General features: G+C 50.1%; 1 long non-coding RNA gene across 1 annotated transcript; it reads right to left on the reverse strand.

Moving 5' to 3' along the window:
- Nucleotides 1-712: 712 nt before the first annotated feature.
- Nucleotides 713-6,898, reverse strand: LOC126931194 (uncharacterized). The gene is made up of 3 exons (XR_007717784.1): nt 6,823-6,898; nt 2,719-2,880; nt 713-972 (listed from the first exon to the last, which is right to left on the reverse strand). It is a non-coding gene; the product is annotated as an uncharacterized LOC126931194 (long non-coding RNA).
- Nucleotides 6,899-7,424: the final 526 nt, after the last annotated feature.

A 7,424-nucleotide genomic window follows, 5' to 3' on the forward strand; every position in this document is an offset into this window, starting at 1 on the left:
AGTCAGGAGTTCAAGACCAGCCTGACCAACGTGGTGAAACCCCATCCCTACTAACAATACAAAAATTAGCTGGGCATGGTGGCGGGCACCTGTAATCCCAACTACTCAGGAGGCTGAGGCTGAAGAATCGCTTGAACCAGGGAGACAAAGATTGCAGTGAGCCAAGATCGCCCCATTGCACTCCAGCCTTGGCGACAGAGCAAGACTCTATCTCAAAAACAAAACAAACAAAACAAAACAAATCCACCAGGTGCAGTGGCTCACACCTGTAATCCCAGCACTTTGGGAGGCCAAGGCAGGCAGATCACCTGAGGTTGGGAGTTCGAGACCAGCCTGACCAACATGGAGAAAATGTCTTTACTAAAAATACAAAAAAATTAGCCTGGCATGGTGGCGCATGCCTGTAATCCCAGCTACTCTGGAGGCTGAGGCAGGAGAATCGCTTGAAGCCGGGAGGCGGAGGTTGCAGTGAGTTGAGATCAAGCCATTGCACTCCAGCCTGGGCAACAAGAGTGAAACTCTGTCTCAAAAACAAACAAACAAAAAATCCTTGCCTCAAGTGATCCTCCCACCTTGGCCTCCCAAAGTGCTATAACTCCCAAAGTTACAAGCGTGTGCCCCAGCTCCCAGACAATGGATACACATTCTTGATTGCATATGACTAAAACCCAACTCAAACAGACTTAAGCATAAAAAGATCATTTATTTGCTCTTATAATTGAGAAGTTCAAGGGTGCATTTGGCTTTCAGCCTAGCCAGATAAGGGGCTCAGTGATATCATCAGGCAAAGCTCTTCCTCCCCATCTCTTGGCTGTTTTCCTCCATGTTAGCTTCGTCCTCGGGCAGGCCATCTCCCTGCTGCAAGAAGGGCGACCAGTAAGGGAGAACCTCTTTCCGATGCTTCCTGCTGAAGTTCCAGGGCTGACTCTCACGAGGCTGATGTAGGTCACATGCTCATCTCTGAACCAATCCCTGTGGCCAGGGGAATACAATACTATTATGTATTCTAGACTAGACTAGATCACGTAACAAGACCCTGCAGAGGGGTGATCAGCCCCGCCCAACCTATAGATAAAGGGGGCAAAAAAATGTGATTCGCCAAAAGACCAGGAAGAAATGCTGAACAGGGCCGGGCACCATGGCTCACACCTGTAATCCTAGCACTTTGGGAGGCTGAGGTGGGCGGATCACCTGAGGTCAGGAGGTTGAGATCAGCCCGGTCAACATGGTGAAACCCTGTCTCTACTAAAAATACAAAAAAATCAGCCAGGCATGGTGGTGCATGCCTGTAGTCCCAGCTACTCGGAAGGCTGAGACAGGAGAATCGCTTGAACCCAGGAGGCGGAGGCTGCAGTGAACCAAGATCGCAGCACTGAACTCCAGTCCAGCCTGGGCAACAGAGCAAGACTCCGTCTCAAAAAAAAAAAAAAAAAAAAAAACAAGAAAGAAAGTAAAAGAAATGCTGGACGGGCAGAAACAACAGATGTTCACTACATACACTAACCAAAATGTACACCAATAAAGAGGTGGAACCAGAGAGGCCAGTTATAAAGATATCCGTGTACACACTGAGCCCTTGTATAAATACAAATACTACCTGGCCAAAGTCTACCTTCTGTACCTTATCAACGGAATATTGATTTCAGATAAATAAATGATTCAGATGTATGCTATAGGACTTCAGGGGAAGGAGAGGGCCCTTAGAACAAGCTGAGCTTAGAAAAGTAAGATATGGGCCGGGCGCGGTGGCTCAAGCCTGTAATCCCAGCACTTTGGGAGGCCGAGACGGGCGGATCACGAGGTCAGGAGATCGAGACCATCCTGGGTAACACGGTGAAACCCCGTCTCTACTAAAAAATACAAAAAACTAGCCGGGCGCGGTTGTGGGCGCCTGTAGTCCCAGCTACTCGGGAGGCTGAGGCAGGAGAATGGCGTGAACCCGGGAGGCGGAGCTTGCAGTGAGCTGAGATCCGGCCACTGCACTCCAGCCTGGGCGACAGAGCGAGACTCTGTCTCAAAAAAAAAAAAAATGAAAAGTAAGATATGGATGGAAAGATCTGGAAATGTGATAAACCATTGGACAGGAGCAGGATTCCTACGGAAGAGTAGAAAGGCTAGATACTGGGGAGGAGGGTGGGACTAGGGGTTTCGGAGACCAGACAGAGCTTTCTTCTGCAGGCTGCAGGAAGGGAGGAGCAGGGTGATGAGCTTAAAGCAGTGCTTTAGGAAAATTAAGCTGGCTGGGGTGTTCAGGGTAGATGGTAGGGGCAAAAACTAGGGGCAGGAGACTATAAAGGAGGCTACTGCAGAAAGCAAGTCTGGAGGCCTGTGGTGTGGTAGGAGCAGGAAGATAGGGATAGACTCAAGCTAGAACCAACAGGATGTGGCAGTTGACTGCATGGGCATGAGTCCAAGGTCACTCAGCTGCACTTCCAGCAGCTCCCTGCTGAACCCTAGCACCTTCTGTTCCAGCTAGACTGTTCCATGCACTTGCTATGAGCCACTGGGCTTACTATCGTGTCATCCAATCAGTTTTAGACACAGCTCCTTGGAGACAGAGCAGGTTCCTGCAGAGTCTGTGTCAGGTTCCTGTCTCAGTGCCAGCATCTGCCTGGCATGGCACTGGCCCAGAGTAGATGCTGCAGAGTAAATGTGTAGACCTTCCCCTGAACATGCAGTTTACACTTGCCTTCTTAGCTTGGTTCATCCCACACATACCCCTTCCTTCCAGTAACAGCACGATGAGGCTATCTCAAAACCCACCACGGTCCTCAGCAGCAGAAGCAAGTGTGGACAAGCCCGCCTTCTTGCATGCTGACCATTCTGGAGCAGGGTTTGGCTCTTATCTGACTCCTAGGACTGACCGATGCAAGGAGGTGCCTGGGATAGTGAGGAGAAAGGGAACCATATTCCAGTGAGACACAGCACAGGAGTTGGGAGTGCCAGCCCTGGAGAAGAGGTTCCCAACATGTGTTAAACCTCAGGACTGCCTGGAGGAAGAGGGGACGTTCATCTGTGTGACCCAAGGGATATAACCAGCACCAATAGGAAGGATTCCGCCAGAGAGAGACTTCTGCTCCCTGTAATCAATGACTTCCCAAAAGTTGGAGCTTTGTGAAAAGAGAGTCAGCGGCCAGGCACAGTGGCTCACGCCTGTAATCCCGGTACTTTGGGAGGCTGAGGCAGGCAGATCACCTGAGGTCAGGAGTTCAAGACCAGCCTGGCCAATATGGCGAAACCCTGTCTCTACTAAAAATATAAAAAATTAGCTGGGCGTGGTGGCACACGCCTGTAATCCCAGCTACTCAGGAGGCTGAGGCAGGGAGAAATGCTTGAACCCGGGAAGGTAGGTTGCTGTGAGCCGAGATCGCGCCACTGCACTCAGCCTGGGTGACAAAGCAAGACTCCATCTCAAAAAAAAAAAAAAAAGGAAGAAGAAAAAGAAGAAGAAGAAGAAAATAAGCCGGGCGCGGTGGCTCAAGCCTGTAATCCCAGCACTTTGGGAGGTCAAGGCAGGTGGATCATGAGGTCAGGAGATCGAGACCATCCTGGCTAACACCGTGAAACCCCATCGCTACTAAAAATACAAAAAACTAGCCAGGCGTGGTGGCAGGCACCCGTAGTCCCAGCTACTCGGAGGCTGAGGCAGGAGAATGGCGTGAACCCGGGAGGCGGAGCTTGCAGTGAGCCGAGATGGCGCCACTGCACTCCAGACTGGGCAACACAGTGAGACTCTGTCTCAAAAAAAAAAAAAAAAAAAAAGAAGAAGAAGAAGAAGAAAATAGAGTCTGCATCAACTGGGAAGTTCATGAGGAGGGTTCAGGCAGAAGGTCAAGGGGCCTCTACTGTATCAGCTGGGTTGTTGGAGCCTCAGAAACATGTGGGCCTACTGTATGCGCTGCATGCATCACCCCGTTTAAATTCATGAAGATCCCACCAGGCAGAGATGGAAATGTGTCCACATTCACACAGCCGTGAACTGGCGTCTGAGCCCTGCCAGACGCCGCACAGGTGGAACTGCCCCAAGCCTGCCCATGCACGTTCTGCTGCCCCACAGCCATGTGTGACCAAAACCCAAAGGACAGTGGGTGCAACCAAAAGAATTTCGCAGCCACTTCCTAATGGTGTAAAGAGTTACTTCACCAGCTGAAAATGCAGATAGTAACAACTACCTCAGAAGACTGATATGATCATCAGGTAAGGAACAGTGCCTAAAATAGCAGGTTTTCAAGACATGTTAGTTTGACTCTCACCAACTTTCCCTGCTTGTACCCCAGCCTTTCCCAAAGCCTTTCTCCACACAATTTCCCCCATCCCCTCACCACCTTCAGACCACCCTCACCCATGGAACTTGTGTTCACATCACTTTGATACATTTGCCCTGTGAGAGTTTAAGCCTTGTGTTTCCCTGCATGAAATAACCTCCTTGCAGCCGGGCGCGGTGGCTCAAGCCTGTAATCCCAGCACTTTGGGAGGCCGAGACGGGTGGATCACGAGGTCAGGAGATCGAGACCATCCTGGCTAACACGGTGAAACCCCGTCTCCACTAAAAAATACAAAAAACTAGCCGGGCGCGGTGGCGGGCGCCTGTAGTCCCAGCTACTCGGGAGGCTGAGGCAGGAGAATGGCGGGAACCCGGGAGGCGGAGCTTGCAGTGAGCCGAGATCTGGTCACTGCGCTCCAGCCTGGGCGACAGAGCAAGACTCCGTCTCAAAAAAAAAAAAAAAAAAAAAAAAAAGAAATAACCTCCTTGCAGAACGGAACAGTGTCTAATGCCTCTTCCCAGGGTAGGTGGTCAGGTGGAAGGTAACTAGAAGGAGGTGGCAACTGGGTCTATAAGGAGAAGCTTACAGGGTAGCAATAAAGAAATGGCATGTAAAAATCCTCTGTTATGCAAAACAGAAGCTTGCAAATCCAATTCCTAGGGAGCTAGCCATGCAAACGGAGCCCTGCCTACTGACGCCCACTTGCTTTCCCCAACTCTCAACCCACGGCTCCTTTCCTTGCCAGTGATGGTGGCAGTGGTAGTGATTAGGATTGGGAACCATGGTGATCATGATGGCTTTCTTTTCTTTTTTTTTTTTTTTTTTTTTTTTTTTGGAGACAGAGTCTCACTCTGTCACCCCGGCTGGAGTGCATGTAGTGGCACGATCTCGGCTCACTGCAACCTTCACCTCCTGGGTTCAAGTGATTCTCCTGCCTCAGCCTCCCAAGTAGCTGGGATTACAGGCACGAACCATCACTCTCTGCTAAGTTTTTGTATTTTTAGTAGAGACAGGGTTTTACCATGTTGACCGGGCTGGTCTCGAACTGTTGGCCTCAAGTGATCCGCCTGCCTCAGTCTCCCAAAGAGCTGGGATTACAGGGGTGAGCCACTGCACCTATTATTTATAATCCTAAACTAATCCATGAGGAAGGTAACATTGTTCCCATTTTACAGACAAGGAAACTAAAGCCCAAGGTCCTTCAGTTAGTGTGACAGAGACAGGAATTGAACCCAAGTCTGAAGTAATTTTAGAGCTTGAACATTCTCTTTTCAATTATGCTGTTTTATAGTTAGGATCCAATTATCTCCATTAAGAGATGCAATAATGTCAATAACTCAAAAGGGAGGATTCAAAACATGTTTATTATTTTATTTAGCAATCCAAAAGAGCTATACTACATTTATTTATTGAGCATCTGTACTACCTCACCTACAGTAGGGATTCTGGCAGACTTGGGAGACTCTCCCCATCAAAATGGACAGCCCCAGCCTGGGACAGTGGCTCACATCTGTAATTCCAGCATTTTGAGAGGCCAAGGCAGGCAGATCACCTGAGGTGGAGAGTTCGAGACCAGCCTGACCAACATGGAGAAACCCTGTCTCTACTAAAAATACAAGATTAGGCCGGGAGCAGTAGTCATGCCTGTAATCCCAGCATTTTGGGAGGCCAAGACGGGCAGATCACGAGGTCAGGAGATCGAGACCATCCTGGCTAACACGGTGAAACCCCATCTCTACTAAAAATACAAAAAATTAGCCAGGCGTGGTTGTGGGCACCTGTAGTCCCAGCTACTTGGAAGGCTGAGGTAAGAGAATGGTGTGAACCTGGGAGGCGGAGCTTGCAACGAGCCCAGATCATGCCACTGCACTCCAGCCTGGGTGACAGAGCGAGACTCTGTCTCAAAAAAAAAAAAAAAAAAAAATTAGCCAGGCATGGTGGCGCATGCCTGTAATCCCAGCTACTTGAGAGACTGAGGCAGGCAAATCACTTGAACCCAGGAGGCAGAGGTTGTGGTGAGCTGAGATAGTGCCATTGCATTCCAACCTGGGCAACAAGAGCGAAACTCCATCTGAAAAAAAAAAAAAAAAAAAAGGACAGCCCCATGAGGGCAGAGACCTTGACTATGTTGTTGACCGTCAGATCCACAGCATTAGATAGGCATCTAACAGGCACTCCACCAATATATGATGAACGAATTCACAAATGGCTGAACCAGCCTGCCAGGTCAGCCTGTGCCCAACCAGGCACAGTGGCTCACACCTGTAGTCCCAGTACTTTGGAAGGCCAAGGGAGGATCACTTGAGGCCAGGAGTTCAAGACCAGCTTGGACAACACAGCAACATAGCAAGACCCTGCATGTGTGCGTATGTGTCTGCAAGAGAGAAAATGAGACAGAGAGACTTAGAGAGCACGCAGCTCAGCTAAAGGAAAGACCTGCTACCCACCACTCTATAACCAACCTGCCCCCCTCCCCATTCCCTGGTCTCTAAGGACTAAGATAACCCCAACCCAGATACAATGACCCATTCATAGGCCATAAGGAAAATCTGCTGACCTGGATGGTGGGAATGGGCTAAGCCTGGGCCAGCCCAGGCCAGTTTAGCCTCAGGGACCTGTTAGTCAAGCTCCCATGGCAACACAACTAATTGTGTGTTTACGCATTCCCTACAGAACTCCAGGCAGAGGCCATCTATTCCCCAAGGCCACATTCTACCTTCTCTCTCCTTCCTTGCCTCCCCAAGTTTCCTGGGTGACCATCCAGGGAACATTAAGAGAAGCTTGAGTAGCAAAAGCAGCCTCCAGAACATGGAAGGCAGAGGAGGGAAAGCCTCTCCGAGGGAGAGGACCAGTACTTTTTGCTCACAATTGTCCAGCTGCAAAAGTCAAACTCCCTAGTCCTCCTCCTGGACCCACAGCCTCATGGCTTCGGTGGTTCCTACATGTCACCACACTAACCATCCATCCCCAGGCCCCCATGGCCTGACCCTATCCTACTTGACTGCCAGGTCCTGCACAAACTCCCTCTTCACTTATGCAGCGCACAGGCCCAGGGTCCCTCCTTCCTCTCTCTCTGTGTCCCTCTAGCCTGGCTCTACCCCCAAGGACTTCCTTCAGGAAGCCCTCCCAGATGGACTATTCCTCCCAGGCTTCTCCCTC

This window comes from Macaca thibetana, chromosome 11 (assembly GCF_024542745.1).
Source record: "Macaca thibetana thibetana isolate TM-01 chromosome 11, ASM2454274v1, whole genome shotgun sequence".
Taxonomy (NCBI): Eukaryota; Metazoa; Chordata; class Mammalia; order Primates; family Cercopithecidae; genus Macaca; species Macaca thibetana.